The 24,001-nt window shown below is 44.1% G+C and overlaps 1 protein-coding gene and 1 pseudogene across 4 annotated transcripts in view; both read right to left on the bottom strand.

Annotated features, from left to right (window-relative positions):
- ASTN2 (astrotactin 2) overlaps nt 1–24,001 on the bottom strand; it is a 791,570-nt gene that overhangs the window by 336,089 nt on the left and 431,480 nt on the right. The window lies entirely within an intron of this gene.
- Nucleotides 6,029–6,144, bottom strand: LOC120605864 (uncharacterized; annotated as a pseudogene).

The following is a 24,001-nucleotide window of genomic DNA, read 5'->3' as shown; positions in this document are numbered from 1 at the left end:
CCCACACTTAGAGCTGCCCAAGGTACCGTGGTGGGATGCATTTCCACATTCCTTAGCACCTACTGAGTACCAGGCCATCTGCTAGATACTCAGCCCTCGGAGATGCCCAGAAAAATGTCCTTTCCCTCACAAAGTGCACAAACTGAAGCCAGAGACAACAAACAAAGGTTTTATAACATGGAGCAGAGTGAACACTTACAGCACAGATGCTTAAATATATATCATGAGATCCCCCAGGAAGAAGCAATAAATCCTTCTTGGACTAGTGGGAGAAGGCTTCCTGGAGGAGTAAGAAGCACATTGGCTCTTGAAGAAAGAAAGATAGTGATGACGAAGAGAAGGAGGGAAGGAAGAGGAAAGGAGGAGAAGAAAGTCCAGACAGGTGTTAGAAGACAGCATAAAGTAGACAGAATGTGGAAGAGAGGGAGGAAGAGTGTTGGAGAAATAGAAGTGAGCCCATGATAAAGGTGAGAGGTGGGCGGGAGACAAGGAAGCCCGCCAGGCTCTGTGGTATGTGTTCCACAGACCATTTTCTAATTCAACCCTATAAGGCGAATCTTATTACTCCACTTTACAGATGAGAAAACTGAGGCTCAGAATGGTAAAGTCAGTCATGGACAATCCCATAGTTCCTTAAAAAGGGAGCCATAGTAGGGATCCAGTTGTGCTCGAAAGTCCACATCCTCCACCAGCGCGGCACCAGATGTCACTTGAAGAAGACTGTGCTCTCTGGAATCACACCCAGAGTCAGATAAGGAAACAAAAAGTTTAGGAACAGGACTTTGGCCATCAGGGAAGCACAGCGCCCCCACCCCTAAATACAGCCATCATCCCCTGTTCCTCACCTTGTACATCCCATTTCCTCTTTCCCAGATCCTGGCAATTCCAGCCACCAGCCTGGGTGATCATGAACATAGAGAGTGTGCAGTGAAAACAGTGACTCTGGCCTGCTCTCGAGACAGCTGTCATCCAGCAGCCAGGCTGAGTTGGGCCCTGGGTTCTTCTCTCCTGGCTGCCTCACTCTGCACTGCCAGGGCTGCCTGTTTCTGGCTCCTGTCCCAGCCAGGACAGCTTCTGCCACTTCCCAGGGCAGTACAGGGGTGGGGGTAAGCCAGCTCCTGACTCCCTCGCAAGGGACTGGCCGGGGGTCTGCAGTGAATCCTAGTGCATAAGATTTGCTGGCTATTGCTGAGGCGTGGGGAGAAGGGTCTGAAAAGTGTTTGGAGGAATAGGAGTAGGTAATAACTTGGTTTTCCAACTTCATAAGCTTCTCCTCAGCCAGGGCATGTCAGACTCACTCTGTTGACAAATCCCTATTGTCTTTGAAGATTTATTCAAGCCACATTAATCACATTCTCGGAGGTGTCCCTGAATGCTGATTGTATTTCATTATTACTAAGAACAGGGTGATAGTGAAAATACTGAGTCTTCCACCTGCATTATCTCATGCAATACTCATAGTAACTCTATAAGGGAGGCCTATGCAAACCCGATGTACAGATGGAAAAAGCGAGGCATAAGGGAGCCACCAAGATTTGCTTCAGGTCTCATAGCTAATCAGGATTCAGACCTGGCTCTGTCTGACTTCAAAGCTGGAGGCATTTTTAAGTTCCATGTCTCCCCGCCACAGATTTCAACCCATTTCATGAGGTGCTTATTATCCCTCCCTTCTGTGAGCAACCTGATGGGCAGCCCAGGGCTTGGCTGGGTAGGGTGGATGTTTGAACAGAGAAAGAAAACGGGAAGGAGGATTTGAGGAGAGAGGGGAAGGGAGAAGGAGAGCCAGATCTTATTTTTTTCACTAGACTGTGAATTTCTAAAGCGGGAATCTCTGCACCTCCAGGGCCTAACATAATGACATTTAATAGGCAGGTGGCACATATTTATCGAATATTTAAATGAACAGGTGGAGGAGTAAATAAACACTGAGAGAATTCATCGAGGAATTAATGAAAGAGCGAATGCCGCTGGCCCAGTGTCCTAGTAAATTCGCCTTTAAATGAATTTGAGCTTTTAAAAGCAGAGGCCCCTTACCCTTGATGCCCTCCATCATGGGATTACAGTAATGCAGTTTGGGGGTGAGGGGAGATGAGAAGGTTAAAACGAAGATCGAGGTGAAACTCTGTGTACACTAAGACCCTGAGAATTGGGGAGATGTTGTTCAGCGGGTATAAAGTTTGCTATGCGAGATGAGTGACGTCTGGAGATTTGCTGTGAGACATGAAGTCCATAATTAACAAAATGATGTCATGCACTTTAAAAATCTCCTGTTAAGTCCTCTTACCAAAAACCAACCAACCAGCCAACAAACAAAAAGGCAAAGGATCAGGAGGAAGCTTTTGGCGGTGATGGGCAAGTCTATTCACCTTGATCACAGCGATGGTTTCATAGGCATGTGTGCACAGACTCATTTAATTATATACGTTAAATATATGTAGGTTTTTTTTTTTTTGTATGTCAGTTATATCCAGTACAGCTGTTCATCTTTAAAAAATAAAATGACTCCTCGGAATCCCGAGCCACTGAAAAGAGCATGATGTTCCCTGGACTTGACATTCATATAGAACAGCCACGAGCCTGGAAATTCTCTCTCCTCACGTGTCCTTTAAAGTGGCTTCCTTGTTCCATCCCTCATACCTTGATTGTCTCCTGACGTGTATGGCCACAGCCCTGTGCACTCGGAGCCTCTGGATGCAGCCAGGTTCTATGAGGAGGGAAGGGGTACAAGGGCAAATTCATCAAAATCTGGGAAGGGAGTGGGCTGAAACCCTGTGGGAAATGTGGAGTCACCATGTGGAGTCTCAGAACTAGACAAGCCTGTGAAATCCCTAAGAGTTTCCTGACCAAGCTGGCCAAGATCTGGACTAGTGGTAAAAACACTGGATTGACAATGAGGAGACAGGAATTCCAGGCTGGTTCTTCCAATTGCTCATTGTGATCATGGGCAAGTCTCTTCTACTCTCGGGGCCTCAGTTTCCCCATCAGTAAAGAGAAGGCTGGACCTAATGCTCCCTCAGATTCCTCTCACTTGTGAAGTGCTTCAGAAGTCACTAGAGCTTCCTGAGTGAGGAGGCTCAGGGGCCATCACGCTCAGGTGCCCTGTATTTCTGTAGCACCTGGGGGAAGTGTTACACTCCTCTAGGCTGGTAGAAGACTCCTGCCACCTCGGAACCAGGAGCTGGAAGATTTCCAAGGAGGTACCCAGGAGGCAGAGACCCCCTTCCCACAGCTCAGCTGGCCCCATGCCCATTCCTCATTCAGATCATATTTGTTGAGCACCCAGTGTACACCAGGCATGGTATGAGGCCTGTCGAGGTGTGTTTGGATGACCCTTGTCCTCAAAGACCCTGCATTTCAGTGGAGAGACACTTAGACACAAGAGGAAATGAACTAATGGCAGGACTGCCTGTGAGGAGCTCCCAGATGAGTGTCAGCGGCACAGCACTCATTGCTTTAATGATACCTTCTATGTCCTGTTGCATCATTTTCAAAGCAATGTCACACACATCCCCTTATTGAGCTGTCATAGTTGTCCCTGGTTTGCTATTTGCATTTGACAGATGAAGAAACTGAGTCCCTGAGAGGCAGAATGGCTTAAAATCAGATCCGTTGGTTTCTTGGGCAGTGTCCAGGGCCTTCAGTGATTGGGGTGGAGGTGGGTGTCCCTGGAGGAGAGCGGTTTGTGTAGAAACCCAAATGTGGCTGAAGGATGAAAAGTGTGCATCTAGCATAACTTATGTGGGGAGCAGAGGAGACCATATGCCAGCCAAGGGAAAGCAACCCTGAAGAATGCAATTCTATCTCATAATACAGGTCAATCTATTCTATAATATAGGTGGAGGGAGGAGACACAATTCCAAGCGCTAGAGCAAAGAAAGGAAAGAAAGAAATGTGAAAAGACAGTTTGGAACATTAGCAACTGAGGATCCCAGTGAGAGAAATCTGAGTTGGAGCCCCAGGTCTGTCTGACAAACTCACTGTGTGGTCTTAGAGGGTCACTGGGTCTCTCTGACCTCAGCTTCTTTATATGTCAAATGGAAATCACAGTGCTGACCTCAGTATAAACATGAAAACAAAATGAGATAAACCACATACAGCAGCACCCCACACATTGCCTGGCACAGAGCAAGCGCCGCCATTGTAAACTCCCTTTCACTGTACTTCCCGTTCGGCACCCGGGGTGCCTGCTGTCTTTGCACAGTGTCGGCGGGTTAGAAGGAAATGTGATTTCCCAAGAGACTCCAGCTTAGGTAGAACACAAGGCACCTCTACCTGCCTACAAACGATTACTTTATTCTATAAAATGGAAATTCCAGGCAGAAAAGGCTGTGTCCAGTCTATTAGCTACTCGCAAAAATATTCAGTGGAGGATAGTGAGTTATGGTAACTAAACACTAGTTAATCCATTTGGTGAAAAGAACTACTTCGACTTTGAAGCATCAGGGTTATTTGTAGCACAGTTTATAACTGTTTTTTCTTAATGTGGTGAAAATTGCAAGGTAATTGCCCACTGGTCACCCGTAACTACAATACTTTTACATACTCAAAACCAGAAATGATGACTTCTAATTCATTTAGGAATAACAAAATAAGTATCGATCCATCCATCCATCCATTCATCTGTCCGTCCGTCCATCCATCCATCCATCCATCCATCCATCCATCAACACACCTATCATTCCATCTATCTATGTGTTACAAAGACACTTACTGAGCTCCTGCGACACCTGTCTCCATGCTGTGAAGAGTCAGAAGCACAGAAAAGACTAAGTTGTAGTATCTCTCTCAGAAATCATGAAGAGCAGAGAAGTGGTCTGTGGGATTTCAGAAAGGGAGGAGGTTCGTTCCGATTAGGAATCAAGATAGGAGTCAGTGTGTGGATCAAGAAAGACTTGGACTGTCTTTGGAATTTTGAGCTGTGTGCATGTATATGCTTATTCAGAAATAAATATTTTATTAAAAAAATATCAATGATCACACTAGAGGAAGAGAGAACAAAAGCGGAAGAGGAAGAAAAGATTATGGACCGGAAAGCAGGTTATCATGGTTGAGCTTGTGTCACGAGCAGTAAAGCAAAAGAGAAAAAAAAAAAAGAAGAAGAAGAAGACTTGATTTAAAGAAAGTGGGGTTGAAGGAATAAAAATCCTAAGTGTCAGCTCTTCCCCCAGAAGCTTGCCTATGTCTTAATTTGCATTTATTTGACAAGATGTAGTCATTTCCACCAATCAAGTTGGCAAATATTTTTATCAGATGATAATTCTCGGTGCTAATGAAGGCATAGTGAAAAGGTATTTTTTCTTATTCTACTTGTGCTGTTAAAAATTGCCAAAATTTATGGAAATCAATTTGACAAAGTATATCAAAATTCTTGAAGTGCTCATACAATTTGACCGAGTGATCATAGTAGTACATTTTAAAGGAGAAATGAGCAATGCAGATAAAGATGCACGTTTAAAAATGTTCATCACAGCATTGTCTATAATGGGGATAAAAGTGAAAATGATCTGAATGTCCAATAATGACAATATGGGCATTATGGTCCCTGCATACAATAAACTATTATGTTTTGAAAATTGAAAATTGTGATTTCTAGGCATACCTAATTATATGGAAAAACTGTATAATATTAGGATTTTCCCCCTAAAATGTAAAAGACAAATTACATATATACAAATGCACATGCACATATAATAGGAGAATAAAAAGGCTTAAAAGAGGATGTGGCATTTCACTGGGCTGAATATGTGGTGATGGGGCTGAGACTATGCAATAGACAGTCCTTATACTTGTTTATAAGGACTCTGTGTCCCCGTTTTCTGATAATAGCCCCCACTTTAGCTTTGTATAAGTCTGCAGAACTCTCCCCATACCCACATACACATCGGACATGACCTTGGAGATTTATCAGTCAAGGTGCCCTGCATTCCTCTGGACCACAGGTGAGCACATGAACTGACGACTAGGCCACCTGGAGCTTTCCTCCTGGGAATCTAATTCATTCATTCATTTATTCATTTTTTATTATTTATGCCTACAGCATCTGGTCTTCCTAGGTGGTCTCCCACGCAAGTACTAACCAGGCCCGACCCTGCTTAGCTTCCAAGATCAGATATTGGGCTTGTTTAGGGTGGCATGGCCGTAGACCATGGACCGTGGCTCCACTGGGGTGCAAACCCAGGACCTTCTGCATATAAAGCAGATGTGCTAACCACTATACTATGGAACCAAGTCCTGATTCATTTACTTTTTTAAGCACAATGCCATGAAGGTTGATGATGTAGAATTCAGTTGCTCATTAACTACCCATGCTCGTGTACACTTTGGAAGTTCTTCGAGGCAAGCCCACAAGGTAGGTCTACTTTGGCTTGCTGACCTGTCATAAGCAGTGGTCAGCCATTAGAAGTTTCCAAGCAGGGGAATGACTCAAACAGAGTGGTGTCTACAAGTAGCTAAAGGATACTTCAGTTCAGAGCTTCCAGGTTTGGTTCTGTGTGTCCTGAGTTTTGCTAACAGAAGAGTCCAACAAAGATTCAGGGATTTTGGAGAAGGGTGTTGAGCGAGGACACAGAGTTTCAGGCCTTTGTGGCCAGAAAGGATGCCCATTTTGTGCTGTCGAAGAGAGACCAGCAGAGGGCAGAAGGCAAGGGGAGGGAGGCCTCCATCATAGATGGCCCTGACCCCATCAGGAAGCGCATGGAACAAGCAGGAGGGAAGGAGAAAAAGCAGAGAATGTACTTTGAGGCCAAAGTTAACAGAGTTGTTTGGTAAATTCAGTCACGCAGGCAGGTGGGCTTTGTCTAGAAGCCCTGTCTTTTATAAACCCAGGGCCTAAGCTTGAGAACCTGTGCTGCCTGGGAGGCCACAGGGTCCAGGAAAAGACACTGAGCTTGGAATCTAAAAGAAATGAGTTCAAGTCCCCTGCTCTGTTGCTAATGTGAGAGATCTTGGACAGCCACTCCCTTTTCTGAGCCTCAGTGGCCCTGTTTTCAGTAGGGTTATTAACTCGTTCATTTGACAGCATGCCCATACATTCGTTCATGCATTCATTCAACACATGTCTACTGAATGTCTACAACTATCATTTACTGCTAGCATACACAGGAAAATAAAGAATATTGCTTTTCTCTTTATATAAAAGAGGTAGGTAGGCCCTCTGTGGTACTGTCCACAGAGGATGAGGGAGCTGTGGACTCCTCACTTCTGGGCTTAACCGCCTGTCACTTATTCTTAAGGATCCAGGCAGACCTACAACAACAGGCAGCAAAGAGTCTAGTCCTGGTCACAGACCTGCTGTCAGAGAGACTCACAGCAGAGGGGAATATGCAATTATCCACCCACAGATCTGCTCTGTCAGTCTTGTTCTAGACAAGACCACGATTTGGACTGCTTGGGGGGTGGAAAAGAAAGTGTTGGGGAGGAAGTGGGTGGAGACAGTGCTTATGGGCCAGTCATACAGTCAGCTCAAATGCAGACTGCACAGGCAGCGTGGGAGAACTGCCCGCTTCTGCAAATTGGTTTTTCTATTTTGGTGGGGAAAAGAATTTGACATTTCAGATACGTGAGAAGATACGTATTGAGCATCTGTGACATGTCAGGCATTGTTTTAGGTGTAGCAAAGACTGGTGTATAAAAAAGGGACCCTACTCTCCTGATGTTTCTATTATAGTTGGGAGAGAAACTTCAAATAAATGAGCAAGGCTTAAAGAATTAAACAGCTTAAGTGTTAAACAGTTACTGTGGCAGAAGGGAGCTGGGGAGTGTTGAGGTGAGCAGTGGGGTGCTGTGCTGGATTGGCAAGATAGTCAGGGAAGGCCTGGAGGGTCATCAAGATAATCGAATGGGATAACGAATGCAGAGTGATTAACACAGCATCTAGTATAGGGCAGGCGCTCAATAAATTGCCATGAACGTTGTTATTGTTAATTAGTACTAAGTTCCTTATCTGAATATGGGGACATTAATGCCTATGCCATTGGGTTGCTGGATTGATTAAATTTGGAAATATATAAATACAACTTTACAACACAAACTCAACAGGTGATTATTGAAGCCAGATATGTTCCAGGGAGACAGACATAACAAACATATAAATACATAGCACAAAGTCAGAGTGATAAGTGAAGGAAGGAAATAAAGGCTAGGTTTGAGATAGAGATTCTTGCGGGGAGAGGAAAGGACCTTAAAGGCCTGAGGAGATGACCTTCTAGCAGAAGCAGAAGGAAGTGCTGGAGAGAGCCAGGCTTGGGAAAACACGAAATAAGCAGAGGAAAGAGTGGGTACAAAGACCCAGAGGCTGGGTGGGGTTGGCTCTGCAAAGAGTAGCTGGGGCCAGAGGATCTTGGAGGTGACAATAAGGGCTTTTGGTTTTTATTACAGGTATAAAACAAAGGCATTGGAGGGTTTTGAGCAAGGAGTATAATGATAACTCTGGCCATGTAGGTAACATTCATATTTGAGGTATCAAAAGATCAGCGATAACATATGCAAAGTATCTGACAGTCATTCTAAAATAAATATGTTCATTACATGCCTACTATGTGTAGGCTGCTAGATACAGCAGTGTAGATAGGGGATAGCCACTTCCTCTTGCCCTCAGAGAACTTCTGAGGGTTTTATTAGCACAGTATATATACTCAAGTTATTACTTGATATGGAATATATTCTATTTTATTATGCAGAATATATTCTATTTTATTACTTATTATAAAATAGAATATGTTCTATTTTATTATTCATAGGACTGTCTGGCATACTCCTATTTACTTTCCATAGCCCAGTTCAGTCATTGCCTTCTTTGTGAAGCCGGAGACTTCCATTTACCGCATCACTCGGGCTGAGTTGCTGTCACCTGCCTGTCCACCTTCCTGGATCCTGGATCCATTTCTACTGAGGCACACAGCAGGGCATATTAGTAGGTTGTCTGTTTGCTCACGATGTTTATTTCTGTATCCTCAGGGATCAGCACAGGGTCTGACATGTGGCTAGTGTAATACATGCTTGCGGCAGAAAGAAAGGAAGAGAGAAAGAGAAGGAAGGAGGGAGGGAGTGAGGAAAACGAATCCACTTCTTTCCTCCTCCTTTTCCAGGTTCAAATGCTAAAGTTCATTTCAACCAGTAAGTGCTGAGTTTATTGATCAACATTTCCGAGCTATTGAATTAAGTTTCTATTGACAGCAATAACTACCAACCAGGCTGGGGGAGAGAGAAATGTGCTGACAGCCAGCAAATCATATGCCTGGTGGTGAAATGCCTGTCTATGCCAAGGGGACAATCATTAATTTCCTGTTCCTTCAGTTACATTACTTGGGCTGACTGACAAGTTCATTTTGGGGATTCATCAGGCCCTTTATAAATAAACTCCCTTCTTATTCCATGTTTCCAACTGCACCTGCCACCCAGATGATTGGCTGCTCGGGACTCACATAAACATCTGAAATTGCTAGCAATAGCTCAACACGGTAGTTAAAGAAATCTTCCAGTGATGCATGATATAATCAAGAGAACCCACTTCTCCTGGCATCTCAGGCCTCTCAATTCTGTGCATATAACCAAAGAGGATTTTATTCATTACCCCAACCACCACCTTTAAATAAACAACAGCCAAGCATTTAGCTATGAAAGAGTTTGTCGGCATGCAGAACTTTAAAGACCCTCCAAAAACTGTGTGACTCTGACTAAGTCACTTAACCTCTCTGAGCTTCAGTTTTCTTGCCTAAAAAGGGTGACTACATTGTGAATGGCACTGTTGATAAAGAAGACGTGAAGTAACAGAAGTGAACATGTTAAAAGCTCCATAACGGGGAAGGAAATTTGTACTATTATCTCATTAAGTCTCACAGCAAATCTCATGACTGCTATCTCTACAGACAAGCAAGCAGTGACTCTAAGAAGGAAACTGACCTGTTCCAGGCTGGTAAGTAGCTAAGGTGTGCTATGAACCCAGCTCTGCCTGAGGCTCCTCACAGACAATTTATCGTTATTTTCCTTAGTGATTTTACTCCTGTGCCTGGCCTAAAATTCCACCTGGTGACTGTGGCCTGGACGTTAACATAGAAAATACTTGGCTCTCTTTGCTAGCCTTCATATAAACAAAGAGAGTCCAGTGCACCTGAAATTAATTCTGCAGGCTCCCAGTCATCAAAGCACAGACATTATAACCCCAATGCCTGGCTTTGATGTAGCTAATATATTCATCATTTGGTTTATTTTGCTAACAGTAGCCAGAGGTACCTTGACATTTGCATTAGAATACAATTTCTCTTAAAGACTGTTTATGTTCTGAAAAGGTTTTGAGTAGTTCTACCTATTAAATTGGGCAGGCAAATTTCTCTGTCGAAAGACAATGAGCCATGAGTGCTGGAGCTTTTAGGTTGAGGCACGAGACATTTCTCTTTCATTTACTCACAGACATTTACTAAATATTTACTGTGCAATAGTATTCAGTCACTATGGCCCTTTCGCAGTTTCCATTAGAGTAGGGAAGATGAACACTAATCCAAGAATGCCCTGTTTCCCACGTGTCGAAGAGTCAGCCTGGCACTTAGCACCTGCTACCTTACCACGAACCCATGAAGTAGCAACTGTGTTGCCCCCATTCTATAAATGAGGAAACTGAGGCATGGCAAGGCACAGAGACATGCACAGCATCCCGCAGCATGAGAGTTGAGGATCTAGAACTTGAATGTGGGCAGACCCTAGGACAGTGGGCTATAATGAGCCAGACAGTGTCATGTGACTGACCATTGGGCTCTGGGCCATGTGGTGAGGTTATTAGAACTGGGTGATGGGCACATAGAGAACATGAGGATCCGTTGCTTTATTCTTTCTACTTTTGTATACAGTTGACAACTTTATATACGCACATATATATGTACATATGTGTACACACACACACACACACACACACACGCACACGCACCCTGGAGCCCGACTGTCTAAGGTTTTAACTATGAAGTAGGGGTAACAATACCACCATCAACATGGTATTGCTATGAAAATAAAATAAATTAATACTCACGAAGCATTTAGAACTGGTTACATTCTAAGTACAGTAATCTCTTCTTATCCGTGGTTTCACTTTCTATGGTTTCACTTTAACGGTCAACTGAAGTCCAAAAATATTACATGGAAAATTCCAGAAATAATTCATGTTTTAAATTGAATGCCGTGCTATGTGTCGTGATGAGATCTCATGCCATCCCACTCAGTCCCACCCAGGATGTGAATCATCCCATTTGTCCAACTTATCCACACTGTATACATTCTGCCAGTTAGTCACGTAGTAGCTGTCTTGGTTATCAGATCAGTAATCAGAAAGGGAAAGAAAGAGACAGCATTCATATAACTTGTATTGCATTATATGGTTATTATTGTTCTATTTTATTATTAGTTATCATTGTTCATCTCTTACTGTGCCTAATTTATAAACTCTATCATAGGTATGCACGCATAAAAAAACATAGTACATTTAGGGTTCGGTACTATCCACGATTTCGGGCATCCACTGGGGATCTTGGAGAAGGGGGAACTACTGTATTCAAGATACATTAGCCATTATGTATTGTAACATCTAAGACAAGAAAGCCTGCAGCACTGAGTGTCCAGCATGACCTTCCCCACGTATTCCTAAATATAAGGCAGCTCATTCCCATTTTCCTGAGATCTTAAGAGTCATTTGTTCTGCCTAAATATATAAACTTTGCTTAGAAATATAAATGAACCAGTCATATATCTACTTATAGTATTTCATTTATTACTTTAGTAATACCCATACCTATTTAAAATCACATATCACACATAATAAATTTAGAAATACTGCTCTTGCCCACTCTTTTGTTTGAATAAAACTACTTTATTCCAGTTCTCTACCTATAATTTCTGATCTAGTTCAATGTATCTTCTCCAAGCAGTTGTTTAAAATAAATTAGTTGAGAAAATACCTTTGATATGTGAGAAGGCCACATTCAAGGTGATGGCCTCTTTTCCAGGGGTGGGGGCGGGGAGTGGCTTTGCTAAGTAAATGCTGCCCTTAATATAAACATTTACAGTTATATGGTCTGAGGGTGGATGATCTGTTAATGAGGCAAAGGAGAGCGGGATGGTTAAACTGCGTAGAGTAGCTAAGAGTCTGGTGTGATGGAAGCTCGGAGTAAAGCAAGAGAGAGAAGACAGATGAGACCGAATGTCAGTCCTTGTCAGACCACACGGCACTATCCAGCTCACCGACTTTTAATTTTTTACTGAAGAAGTCATAATTGCTGTCGTAAGATATTTAGACAACACTGAGAAGTACAAAGAAAATCAAAGCCATTAATCCCACTGCCTAGAGAGAGCTACAACTGCTATTTTGCTATTTTTGATCCAAGCGTGAATGCACTTTCCCCAGGTAGCCTCGTGGCTCAAACGTCACCTGCTCAATGTCACTGGATGACTGTCTAATATTAGGGTTGCCCGATTTAGCAAATAAATATAGGGTATCCAGTTAAATTTGAATTTTGGATAAACAGCAAATACTTTTTTAGTATAACCACATCCTAAATATTGCAGTTATTCGTCATTTGCTGGGAATTCATACTTCTCATTCTCAGCTCCTAGGCAGCAACAGCCAGGCATCCCTACTTCCCTCCCAGAAGACACTGAATGAGAGTCCCTCCTTGCTGGCCCTGCTCAGAGGCAGGCTAGAGGGGACCCAAATACCAAACGGACATTTATCTGCCAGTTATAGGCAGAAAGCAAGTGGGCTCCTTTTCTGCCCTGGACCTGGGGCTAAATTGGGCTTTATTCTAGATCTTCAAAAGGAAGTGGCAGGTAGGAACACAGGGTAAATGATAATTTATATTTGAAGGGGACCAAGAACTCTTATAAATAGCTCTTTTAAAAGGTGTAATGACACAATTACAGCAGTCTTCCCTTATACATGGTTTTGCTTTTTACCTGCTGTCAACTTCAGTCTCAAAATATTAAATGGAAAATTCCAGAATTTAACGATTCGTAAGTTTTAAACCCTATCCTGCCTGGGAAGTGAATCATCCTTTTTTCAGACTATCCATGCTGTACGAGCTACCCATTTATTAGTTACTTAGTAGCCATCTCATCTATCGGATCAATTATTGGGAGGATATCACAGTGCTGGTGGTTCAAGGTATCTTTCTTTTACTTAAAAATGGAACAAAGCTATTTACATAACTTTATTACAGTATATTGTTATAATCATTCTATTCTATTATTAGTTATTGTTAATTTCTTACTGTACTCAACTTATAAATTAAACTTTATCATAGGTATGGATGGATGTATAGGAAAAAGCACAGTAGCTATAGGGTTGAGTACTACCTGTGCTTACAGACATCCACGGGGGTCTTGGACCTCAGGGGTGAGGATAAGGGAGAATCACTGTAAAACGGAAAAGGAAAAAGCCAAAGGTAGCAATCACAGAACATCAGGAGCAGATGTCCTGCTGTGCGTTTCACTGGCTTCATCTGACAGCAATGTAATTCCGACAGCAATCCCAAATCCTCATTTTATGGGTAAACAAACAGAAGTTCAGAGAGAATAGGTGATTTTTCCAAGGTCTCAGTTAATCTGGGAGGAGCTGGGATTAGAACCCAACATCTGCTTGACAGGAAAACTCCCTCAGCAAGTACCGACTTGAGGATTCCCAGCAGTTAGGATGTGAAAGCTACTGCTTTATTTTTTTTTCTCAGACATGTTCTTGGTTTTGTTATTTATTTATGGCAAAGGCATTTTACTCCCTGCGCATTTATGAAAGCAGCCCTGTGAGAGGGAGTGTTTGGGCAGAGCTCTTGGAAACTCAGTGCATTCTGAAGACAAATTTAATACAGACGGTCCCTGATTTACAATGGTCCGACTTATAATTTTTTGATTTTATGATGGTACAAAAGTGATACTCATTCAGTATAAACCAGCAGTCCCCAACCTTTTTAGCACCAGGGACAGGTGCTCCTATGAGAATCTAATGCCTGATGATCTGAGGTGGAGCTGAGGCAGTGATGCTAGTGCTGGGGAGTGGCTGCAAATACAGATGAAGCTTTGCACGCTTACCTACCGCTCACCTCCTACTGTGTGGCCCAGTTCCTAACAGGCCACTGGACCAGTACAGGTCCACAGCCCGGGCTACAAACCACACTTTGACTTTTGATCTTCTCTCTGGGCTAATGCTATGTTGTAAGATGCTCTCTTGTGATGCTGGGCAGGCAGCAAGCACAGCTCCCAGTCAGCCATGTGATCATGAGGGTAAACTGACAGTGTATAGTGTATTCATTGTGTGAAGTGATTGTGCCCAACTGTAGGGTAATGTAAATGTTCTCAGCATGTCTGAGGTAGGCTATGCTAAGCTATGAAGTTAGCTAGATTAGGTATAAGTGTATTTTTGACTTTAGGATGGGTTTATCGGGATGTAAACTTATCCTAAGTTGAGGAGCATCTGTACTTTAACGGTAGAAGCAGTCATTCACATCAAGCCAGTTTCAAGGGAAGGGGACAGAGATTCTAACACTCAGTTGGAGGAGTGCTAAGGTCACATCGTAAGAAGTGCATGTGGAACGGGAGATAGTGTGGCTATCTTCGGAAAATACAACCTATTATGAATATCTACTATGTGCTAGGTACCACTCTACTTGCTAAGTGTACTCCAGAAAATAAAATAAAGATCTCTGCCAGCATGGAGGTTACATTCTAGGGGGAGAAACAGTGATAAATAAGCAAATTATTAGTAAGTTAGAGGTGAAAAATGCTATAAAAAAAAAAAGAGCAAGATAAGTCTGAAGTGCTGAGTGGGGTGCAGGAGTGGCGGTTTTAAATAAGATAATCAGGAGAGGTTTCCCCGAGAATATGGCATTTGAGCAAAAGAAACTGAAAAAGGAGAGTTTGTGTATATCTGGGAAAAGAAGCTTCCAAGAAGAAGGACCCACCAGTGCAAAGGCCCAAGGCACAGCAAGTCAGGGGTGTTTGAAGGATGATGAGATCAGTGTTTCTGAGGTGGGAAGTGGGGACAATAGGAAGAGGTAACACTAAAATAGTAGGTGTCCAGATTATGGAAGAGTTTTAGTTTTTACTCTGAAAAATATGGGAGGCTATTGGAAGACTATGAAAAACAGAGAAACATGATCTAACCTAAGTTTCAAATGGAACAATCTGGATGCTTTGCAGAGAACAGACTGTAGGTGAGCAAGGGCTGAAGTAAAGAGAACAGGTAAGAGAATATTGCAGTAATCCAGGTGAGAGATGATGATGCTTGGATCAAGGTGATGGCAGTAGAGGTGGGAAGAAGGAGTTAAATTCAGGGAGCATTTTGACGTTCAGAGTTTAAAGAGAGAAAGAAGGGTGTTAAGTGTGACTTCCTAACTCCCCCTCACCTGTCCTGTGAAACTGGCAGACTTCAGAGTCTTGCCATGGCTCACCTTGGGCCTTCTTCCTTGACAAATGGTTCTTACTCATTCTTTAAGATAATTTCATCGGCTTCTTCCCCCACTCCGATTTATACTTTAAGTAACCGGATGCAATGTCCTATCCACTTCCTGCAATGCTCTGGGACTACAGATTCTGTGGTTATGTAAGTGGGGAAAACACTGCCTTCATTTTCTCTCTTTTGGGTATTTACAATGAGCACTTGCTCTGGAAATTCCTGAGGTAAAAGACCTTGCTTAACTTAGTTCCACACTGCACTTCTCAAGTATATTTAATTCCAGGAACTTTTACGCTAGCGTATTTTCTGAGAATGGTTTAGGAAAGGCCTATCTGATTTCAGTGACCTTCCCTCCAGAGATCATCATCAAACCAGCCATATCTCAAGTTATCCACTAGATTTGGAGCCACATACCCCAACCTGTTTGGGGAGGCTGTCTGGCCTCCCGTGTGCAGTCACCTTGCCTTCAAGGTCCTGCAGGTCCTGCCCTTCACCAGGATGATGCTGCCCCACCCACCTGGCTGTCTACACCGAGATGCCATGTGAAGCAAAGCTCAGGGATCAGCACTCTGAGGCTGTCCCTGGCTCTTCAGTTTGTTCCATAATCATCTACTGACCCTTTTTCTGGGCCTGGCATAATGCTGCGCATGTTAGGAGATAAAGAGATGAACCTGAGCTGGGGGCTGCTTTCCGTGTGGTTCACATACATAAATCATCATCATCTTAGGAGAGTGAGAGTAAAAGTAGCTGTAAGAGTAACATAGTTTTAAACACACACACACACACACAGACACACACACACACACAGCCAGAAGCGGGTGTTTGGTTCAGAGCTCACTTCAAATTCCAACCATGGCCATATTTGGCCCTGGACAAATTTCTCCACATTGCTATCTTGGTTTTTCAAGAAATATAGTTTAAAAAATTCTTTGATGTGGTAAAGAGTTTTAGCCTCTGGCGCATCAGGAGCAAACCTAAGGTAAAGGAACCCTATAGAAAAGAGTCAGATTCTGGTTCTCTCACAAAGTAAATTTATTTTCTCCTCCCACACATTTCCTATGGAGCCTGAGAACCAAAAAGAGGTATTGTGTGGCGGGGGGCAGTGGCGGGGTGAGGGGCTGGGGAGCGAAGGAAGGAGATGAGGAGAGAGAAAGGGAGGAGGGAGCAGGTTGGGGTCTGCCGACACCGGTGGTGGGAGATCTTGCCTACTGGAGAACTCCACAGGGCAGACAGAGAAAGAACCCCTTGGGATTTTGTGACAGAAACTATTCTGGAAACCAGGGAGGCTCCTGCCCTCCTCCACTTTGTGTAGCTGTGAGGTGTTGTGTTGGTGGCCACAAGTCAGGTCTTCCTGCTCATCCTTCTTGTAGGATTAACTAGCACAGCAGTGGGATGCCTGCCTTGTTTCCCTTCAGGGTCTCCTGGCTGGAAGGATGGATCTTACGTTAGGTCACTTCACAGGGCTCTGTTTTTTTCTGACGTGTGCTTTAACTCTAAAACTTTCTGAGGGTTTGGTCCAAGGAGTACAACTATGAACAAGAAAAACCTCTGAAAATGATTTATCTCTCTACAAATCACATAAATAACACAGAATCCACTGATCCCAGGAAGCCATGAACACGGCAAGGAGGAAGTGTCAAAAGCAGAGCCTTCCTCATTCAAGGCAAGTCTTTCCTTACTCACTGAACCTTGGCTTCCTCACCGTTCAAATGGGCATGTGGGTGCTTACTTAGTTCTCAGGGCTGCTGTGAGGAGAGATGAGAACCCAGCATGCTCCCTGGTAACCAGTGTTGCTCTCTGTAAATGGAAACTGTTGCCACCATCATGACCTTTATTATAGCCCTTATTATGGAGGGTGGTAATTATCTACCAAGGGGAATGGAGAAAACGACATAAAGGAACATAGGAACATGTGGACACTGGGGGAAAAGAGAGGATCCAGGTGGAGGACTAGCCTACTGAACACAGGGTCCCGAAAGCTTAGAGAGCTACTGAAGATGATACTCTTGTGCTATGACCTCCTCTCCTGTTGGGACTTGACCCCAGCAATCTAATTCAGGGCCATCAAGGGACTCTTTGACTTCAACATCACCCCCTGGTGTTGTCATCGTGGTGTGGCTCCTCCTTAATACTCCCGGATAACCCACAAGGCAAAGCAAATGGGCACATTCAAGTTCAGCTGAAACCTTGCTCTGTTCCAAGGCTGACTTCCACTATGACAATGAAGAAAACATTGAAAACCTCGTTAGCTCCGAGTCCATTAAACCAGATTCCTGATTCCTCAGAGATTAGTGGGAGTTTTACATTCCAACTCAATAAAGAAATGATTTTTTTTATGAAGTATAAGAAACACAGCAAGAAAATGCATGTCTTGTTTTCGAAAGAGCAGGAAATGAACAGGTGGTGAATGAAAATTATGGCCCAGAAGGAAAACACTATAGGTCACTTTACTGGCACCCAGCTTTGTGAAGTGAGTATCTCATGTCTATTTTGCAGCTGAGGAGTCCGAGGCTTTTAGCAGAGAAGTGATTGCTAGGATTGTTATATCCAATCCACTTTCTGAACTCTTTCCACATGTGAAGTCTTCTGTTAGGCCGGGCTGTGTATTAAACATTTCTTATTTTTTGAGTTTACTTAAAAATACACAAATCAATTCTGCTTTTATAAATTAGAACAACATCACTAGAGCTAACATCTCTCTGACTATCTCACTCGCGTTCATCACTGCTAGTCCCAGCCTTCTCTTATCTCTGCTTTCCTTTCCCCAAAAGTAGCCGCTGATGTAAATGTGGTTTAAATCTTTCCAAGACTTTCCAAAATAATTTTAAATGAGTTTGTGTTGCCACTTTTCAGTCCTTTAAAATATGTTTCCATATATGTAACCTATCTGCAAGAAAGCTATAATGTGTATGTGTATTCTTAAATGGTGTCATACTATATATAACATTCTGCATCTTGCTTTTCCCCCTCAGAGACATTTTTTGAGCTCTATCCATGTTACCACATATACATTCAGCTCATTCCTTTTAACTGCAGGAGAATATTCCAGCATACGAATATACCAATTTTACCAAGCTATGCCCTGATTGAAGAACACTTAGGTCGTTTGCAATGTTTTGTTATTACAAGCAATGCCTCAGTGATCACCTGATATACATACATATCTCCGTGTATACATATGAGGACTTGAAAACCTGACAGTTAAAGGCTAACAAGTAGGATGCACATTATGGCATGTTCAGTTGTGTGAAGCAGGTTCCTGAAGGGCCTCTAACCCTCATCTGGTTTTCAAAGTTATTGACACTCAGTCTTAGAGGTGAAGATCCAAACCTCACATTTTAGAGTTAGGTTCTGATGTGCAGAGATGGGAAGGGACTGGTCATAGTGCTCAGAGCTCATCCTTCTAGTCCCCAGCTAAATTATTGCTTGCCTGGGTCCCTAACTCCACTTGGCTCTTGGCAGTAGTCACCTACAACTTCAGGAGTAAGCTGCATTTGACTCTCTCCACCTCAGAGTTTTAAAAAATGGGCAGGGGGACATAAGGAAAATGCCCTCAACAAATATAGCCCAACCATCAACAAATGATGGGCAGGAAGTTGGTAGAAAAACACCCCAGGTTCCTTGCCTCTTGGTGAAAAGATTCTGGTTTCATCCTACCCCATCTCTCCAGTAAGAGTGAGCCCTGTTTCCCACATACCCCTTTCACTAACACCCTCTTGGCTTTCCTCCCTTCCTTGTCTCATTTCTCAGTCCTTCTCCTGCTTCCTGTGATCTCCCCGCAAATCAAGGGAATCACCTCGCAAGTCAACAACCAGTACCCAAATCCTTGACTCAAGATCCGCTCTTTACATAACTCAGTTAAAGACTCCTCCATCTGCATGCCAGGGTCTTGCAAAGCAAAGGGAATACAGAAATGAATAACACATGGTCCTGTGCTCTTAAGGAGGCACTAGCCAGTGGCCTAGGTCCTCTGACTCCCGAAGCAGTGCCCTTTCCGCCATGTCACATTTGGGCATTTGAATTCAATGACATTCTTTTTTTTTTTTTAAATCAGTCTTTCCAGCAATCAATAGGATACGACTAAATAAAGTTTTATTGTTATAACTTAATTCCGCTGCCCCCCCTCGCCCCCGCTTTTTTAAGACCTAACTAAAATATTAATCCTTAAACACAGACCTTTCCTGGAAACCAAGCAGCTGCCCTGATGCTTCATTGGCATCTCCATTTTTCTGATATAGATGCTTTTCCTCCCTCTGCTCTTAGTAAATGTTGATGTTTGGTTTGCCCTGATCAGTATTTAGCTCTTCTGGTCAACTTATCTTATTTATGGGTTTGAGCAGAAAATCAATATAGTCTTCGTTTGTCATCCTGTTTAATTTGGGAGAATTTGATTCTGTGGAAACTGTGCCCAAGTTACTAAGGCCTCTCAATAGCACGGCACCAATTCCAAAAAGCCTTCTAGGGTCCACCTATAACTGACCTCCCTTCCCAACTTCTCTCCACTTCTACTCCCTCCTCTCTAAGAATAATCAAGGAGACTTGATTCCTGAGCTTGGTAAGCACAAGTGGATACAGGACAGTGGAAGTGAGACTATGTGACTTCCAAGGCCAGGTCATAATAATACCGTGCACATCTACCTTGCTCTCTTGGAACTTGGCCACCATTCTGTGTGGGAGCCCAACTAGTCCGTGGAGAGGCCCATTTGGAAAGTTACTGGGGCCCTCAGCCCACAGCCCCACCTAGCTTCTAGTTGGAGGAAGAACCAGCCATTTGGAGTGTGCCACTATGAAGGTTGACCCTCTAGCCCTGGTAAATCACTCTAGCTGACTGGCATAGAACCATGAGAGATGAATCGCCCTTGCTGAACCACTCCTGCCAAACCTTGCCCAACTGTAGATTTATGAACAAAATAAATGCCCAGGAGAATGGTGTTGCCTCAGGCCTAAACTGCAATTCTATGGTCAGGGCTTCGCTGGCAGCGCTCAAATCACTCCCCAATAGGCAAGTCTGACGCCTGGGTGCTGGTGTGAGAGGCCCATACTTGGAAAGGTCCCACCCCTGGTGCCAAGCCCATCTCCTCCTCATTCTGGACACAGGACAAATCCCCTCTCTGGGTCTCAGCTGCCTTTTGGAAAGGATTAAATGAAATGACACAGTTAAAGAGCTCAGGTCAGGGTGTGGTATATGACAGTCATGAGATTATAGTTTGGTGTCTTTTCCTTCTATGCAGAGGTCTGGAGCCCAAAGGAACTCACATCTGGAAAGGCCTCTTTACCTCTAGGACTGGGCAGGAACCACTGCAGATGTGCTCACAGGGGACTGGCACAGCCAACTGTCAGGAAGGGACCAGCTCTCACTTGCCTCTAGGTCTCTGTCAGGGACACTGTTTATCTCCCTTCTTCCCTCTGCTTTCGGCTTCATTAATGCTTGCTAATTGAAGGAGTCTCGGATTCGTATTACTTACAACTACAGGCCTCAGTCAGTCTTCCATCTTTGGGCACCCGTCCCTCTATCGTCCTGGCCAGCACCATACCAGCGTGTGAGTGTTGTCTGTCCCTCTCATTCGCCTCTCATTTGTGATGTGGACAGAAACAGGAACTTGCTTGCATGTGGTGCAGCTCCAGTGCCCACCACAGTGCCTGACATAACATGGATGTGAGTACCCTGGTGAAAGTGTGCCTCTCCAGGAGGCAGAAGCATCATCAAGCCTTGAGGCTATAGGGAGGCTCATAGGTCGCAGGCCGGATGCTTTCATAAGGCTGCACGATGGCCCCTTCTTAGGACCCAGATAGTCTGGGGTATAACCATGAGGTGACAAGCAGGACTGCAGGACTCTACTTGGAGCCAGGCCAGGCTGCTCATACCCAAGAGACCGCTCTGTGTTATGATTAAGACCTCATCCTGAGAGTCAGGCTGCCTGCTCTCTAAATTTGGCTGTCGCTCACTAATTGTAGGATCTCCAACAATGTACTTAAACCCTCTGGGCCTCAGTTTCCTCTTATGTAAAATGGGAATAATGACATCGCCTATCCCAAAAGGTTGGAATTGCAGGGATTAAATGAATCAATGTGCATAAAGCATGAAGAACAGCATTCGGCATAGTTTATGTGCTACAGAGTGTCTATTATCAATCTGCCTGTTCAGTAGGATACCTGTCTGCTCTCTATAGCAGAAAGGCCTGGGCCACTTACAATGTTGCTTAAAAAAATTTGCATGACAAAGAAGATGACAAAAATAAACTTGAGGCTGGGGCTGTGAGATGAACGTCTCTCGGTCTTCTGGTGTGTTTCTGGGACTGTCTGCTCCAGAACGTCCTAACGTCAAAGCTCTGTTTGCTGTTGGTGACTGGGAGGCCCTGGCCAAATGCCTGCAGCGCACCCCAGCCCCTAACACAGCCCTGAGCCCTCTAACAGCCCCTCTGTGGCCCTGTCTTCTGCAGAGAACGAAGAGCAAGACCAGCTTTCCGAAACCCTACCTCGGATGCCTCCTGCCACCACCTCCTTGGAGTCTTGGTTATTTCAGGAAACTAAAAAGAAAAAAAAACACGCCCAGGGAGCTAATCTTGGGCTTCACTTCTAGGGGGACCATGGGTGGGTGGGGGTGGCAGATTTTCCTGTACAGAAGAACGTGTGTTCCTTTTGAAAAGTCCTAGTGGAAATAAATGTACAACCTATTGTGGGTTGCAAGGAGCCACCAGCAGGAGTTGGTGGCATACAAAAGGGGCATTTGTAACGCACAAAACACTTAGCTCTTTACTGAGACATGCACAGGATATAAAAGGAGGCGAGAGGCTAGACGAATCCGCCAGGAAAGCAACGTGCCCTGAATGCAGGATGGCCCATCACTACAGCCCCACACATAGTCTTTATCCCCTCAAAGATGCCACCGGCAACTCCAGTATCCAAGCGAGTGTCTGAATAAATGCAGGTGTGCAAGGCCAGGTCTGTCTGCCTTCTGGGCTGCCTTTGCCTTTTGTCTCCTTAAGCAGACAGGCCCACCCCTAACATTCACAGTGTCCAGGGCAAGAACACAGATAGAAACCCGGATATATAAGACTAAGTATTAACAAGTTCTATATTAAAGTAAAACACCCAATAAATACGTTTTGTCCTTGCAAATCAACCAGCACCCCTGCATAACAACCTGGAAGGCGAGGCTCGAATTTTGCTTCCTTGGGTTTTCTCGGAAGGGTAGGTGGCCTTGGGGTGCTCTCCCACCCCAACATTCAGAGTGCTCATGGAACCCAGAAGCATGGGCATGGAAAACATGGAACTGAATCCTCTCTCTCTCTCTCTTTTCTTCCCAAGCTTTAAGAGCCTAGTGATCACGGGTCCTTACGGGGAGATATACGGGAAATGCTTTCTGCCCTTAAACTCAAACCTGTCTCTAGAGCTTTCTTTTGCCCTTCTTACCTTTTCATGCCTGCCCTTCATTCACGGCCACACAGAAGAGGCAGATCCCTGTTCTTCACTGACTGGCCGAGCCTCAGATTTCTGCCAAAGTCTCAGGAGAGAGAGAGAGACCTCCTGTGCACCAGGCTCTGTGCTGAAGGCCAGAGATAACCAGGGAAGGCTAAGTGGACCCTGGGCGTGCACATGGGGAGAAAAGAAACCAGTCCCAGGTGAGCTCACTAAATAAGACAGTTGGTAAGGATCAAGGTAGGTGCTATGTAAAGCAGACACATCTGGGGAGCAAATCCTGGGATGTCGGCACAGAAAGAGACCAGAGGGACTGTTTTCTTCAATGTTAGAAGAAAAATAACAGGAGAACCTTCTATTCAAACATGCTTTATGTGGGATCTGGACATAGGAAACTGAAGGAAGGAGAGCTGCTCTCTTGGGTTACAGCAGGTAGGGGCAGGGCATGGAGCTCCATACTTCTAGACTCTTCCCTCCCTTCTCCATCCCCTGAGCAGAAGATAGCATGGAGTGCCAGGTGTCTGGACAGCCCCGTTTTTAATACTCTTGTTCTGTATTTAGAGGGAGAATGATTTGCTCATGTGCCCATCACTCCCTGTAGCTGGTCAGCTTCTGAGAGATGCAGCCTGGACCTTGTTCCTTTTTACACTGTGGAGTCTGGAAGGTGGTGGCCACTCAGGGAGAGATGCCATCCCAGAATCGGATTTATCTATTTAGCATTCCTCCATTAATTCTCTCAGTGACTTATAGTAACAATTACACTAATTGTGCAACTATCATTGTAGTCTATTAAGAGTATTGCATGAATTTCCTCATCTAACTCTCAGAACAATCCTTTAGGCTAGGACTAGGATTTCCTTTACACAAATGAGAAAATTGAGAACTCAGAGAGGCTAAGAGACTTGCCCTAGATCACTCAGCCAGGAAGTGGTGAAATGTGCATTAGAACCCATAGGATTTATTTACTGACTGCTTCACAAGAGTAGGTGATGGATTCAGTAATTTGGAGAACCAATTCCCTTTCCCATTGGCCTGTGGTCACAGAACTGGGTAATGCATTTCTCTCACTGCAGCTTAGAAGCCCGGAGGTTGAGGTTAGCTATGCTCCAGGCTTTTCTTGAAGCCAAGACACCTCAAACTTCAGTCTGGATCCCAAAG

This window comes from Pteropus medius, unplaced genomic scaffold (genome assembly GCF_902729225.1).
Source record: "Pteropus medius unplaced genomic scaffold, Ma_sr-lr_union100, whole genome shotgun sequence".
In the NCBI taxonomy this organism is placed as follows: domain Eukaryota; kingdom Metazoa; phylum Chordata; class Mammalia; order Chiroptera; family Pteropodidae; genus Pteropus; species Pteropus medius.
This window is presented reverse-complemented; position numbering and strand designations above follow the sequence as displayed.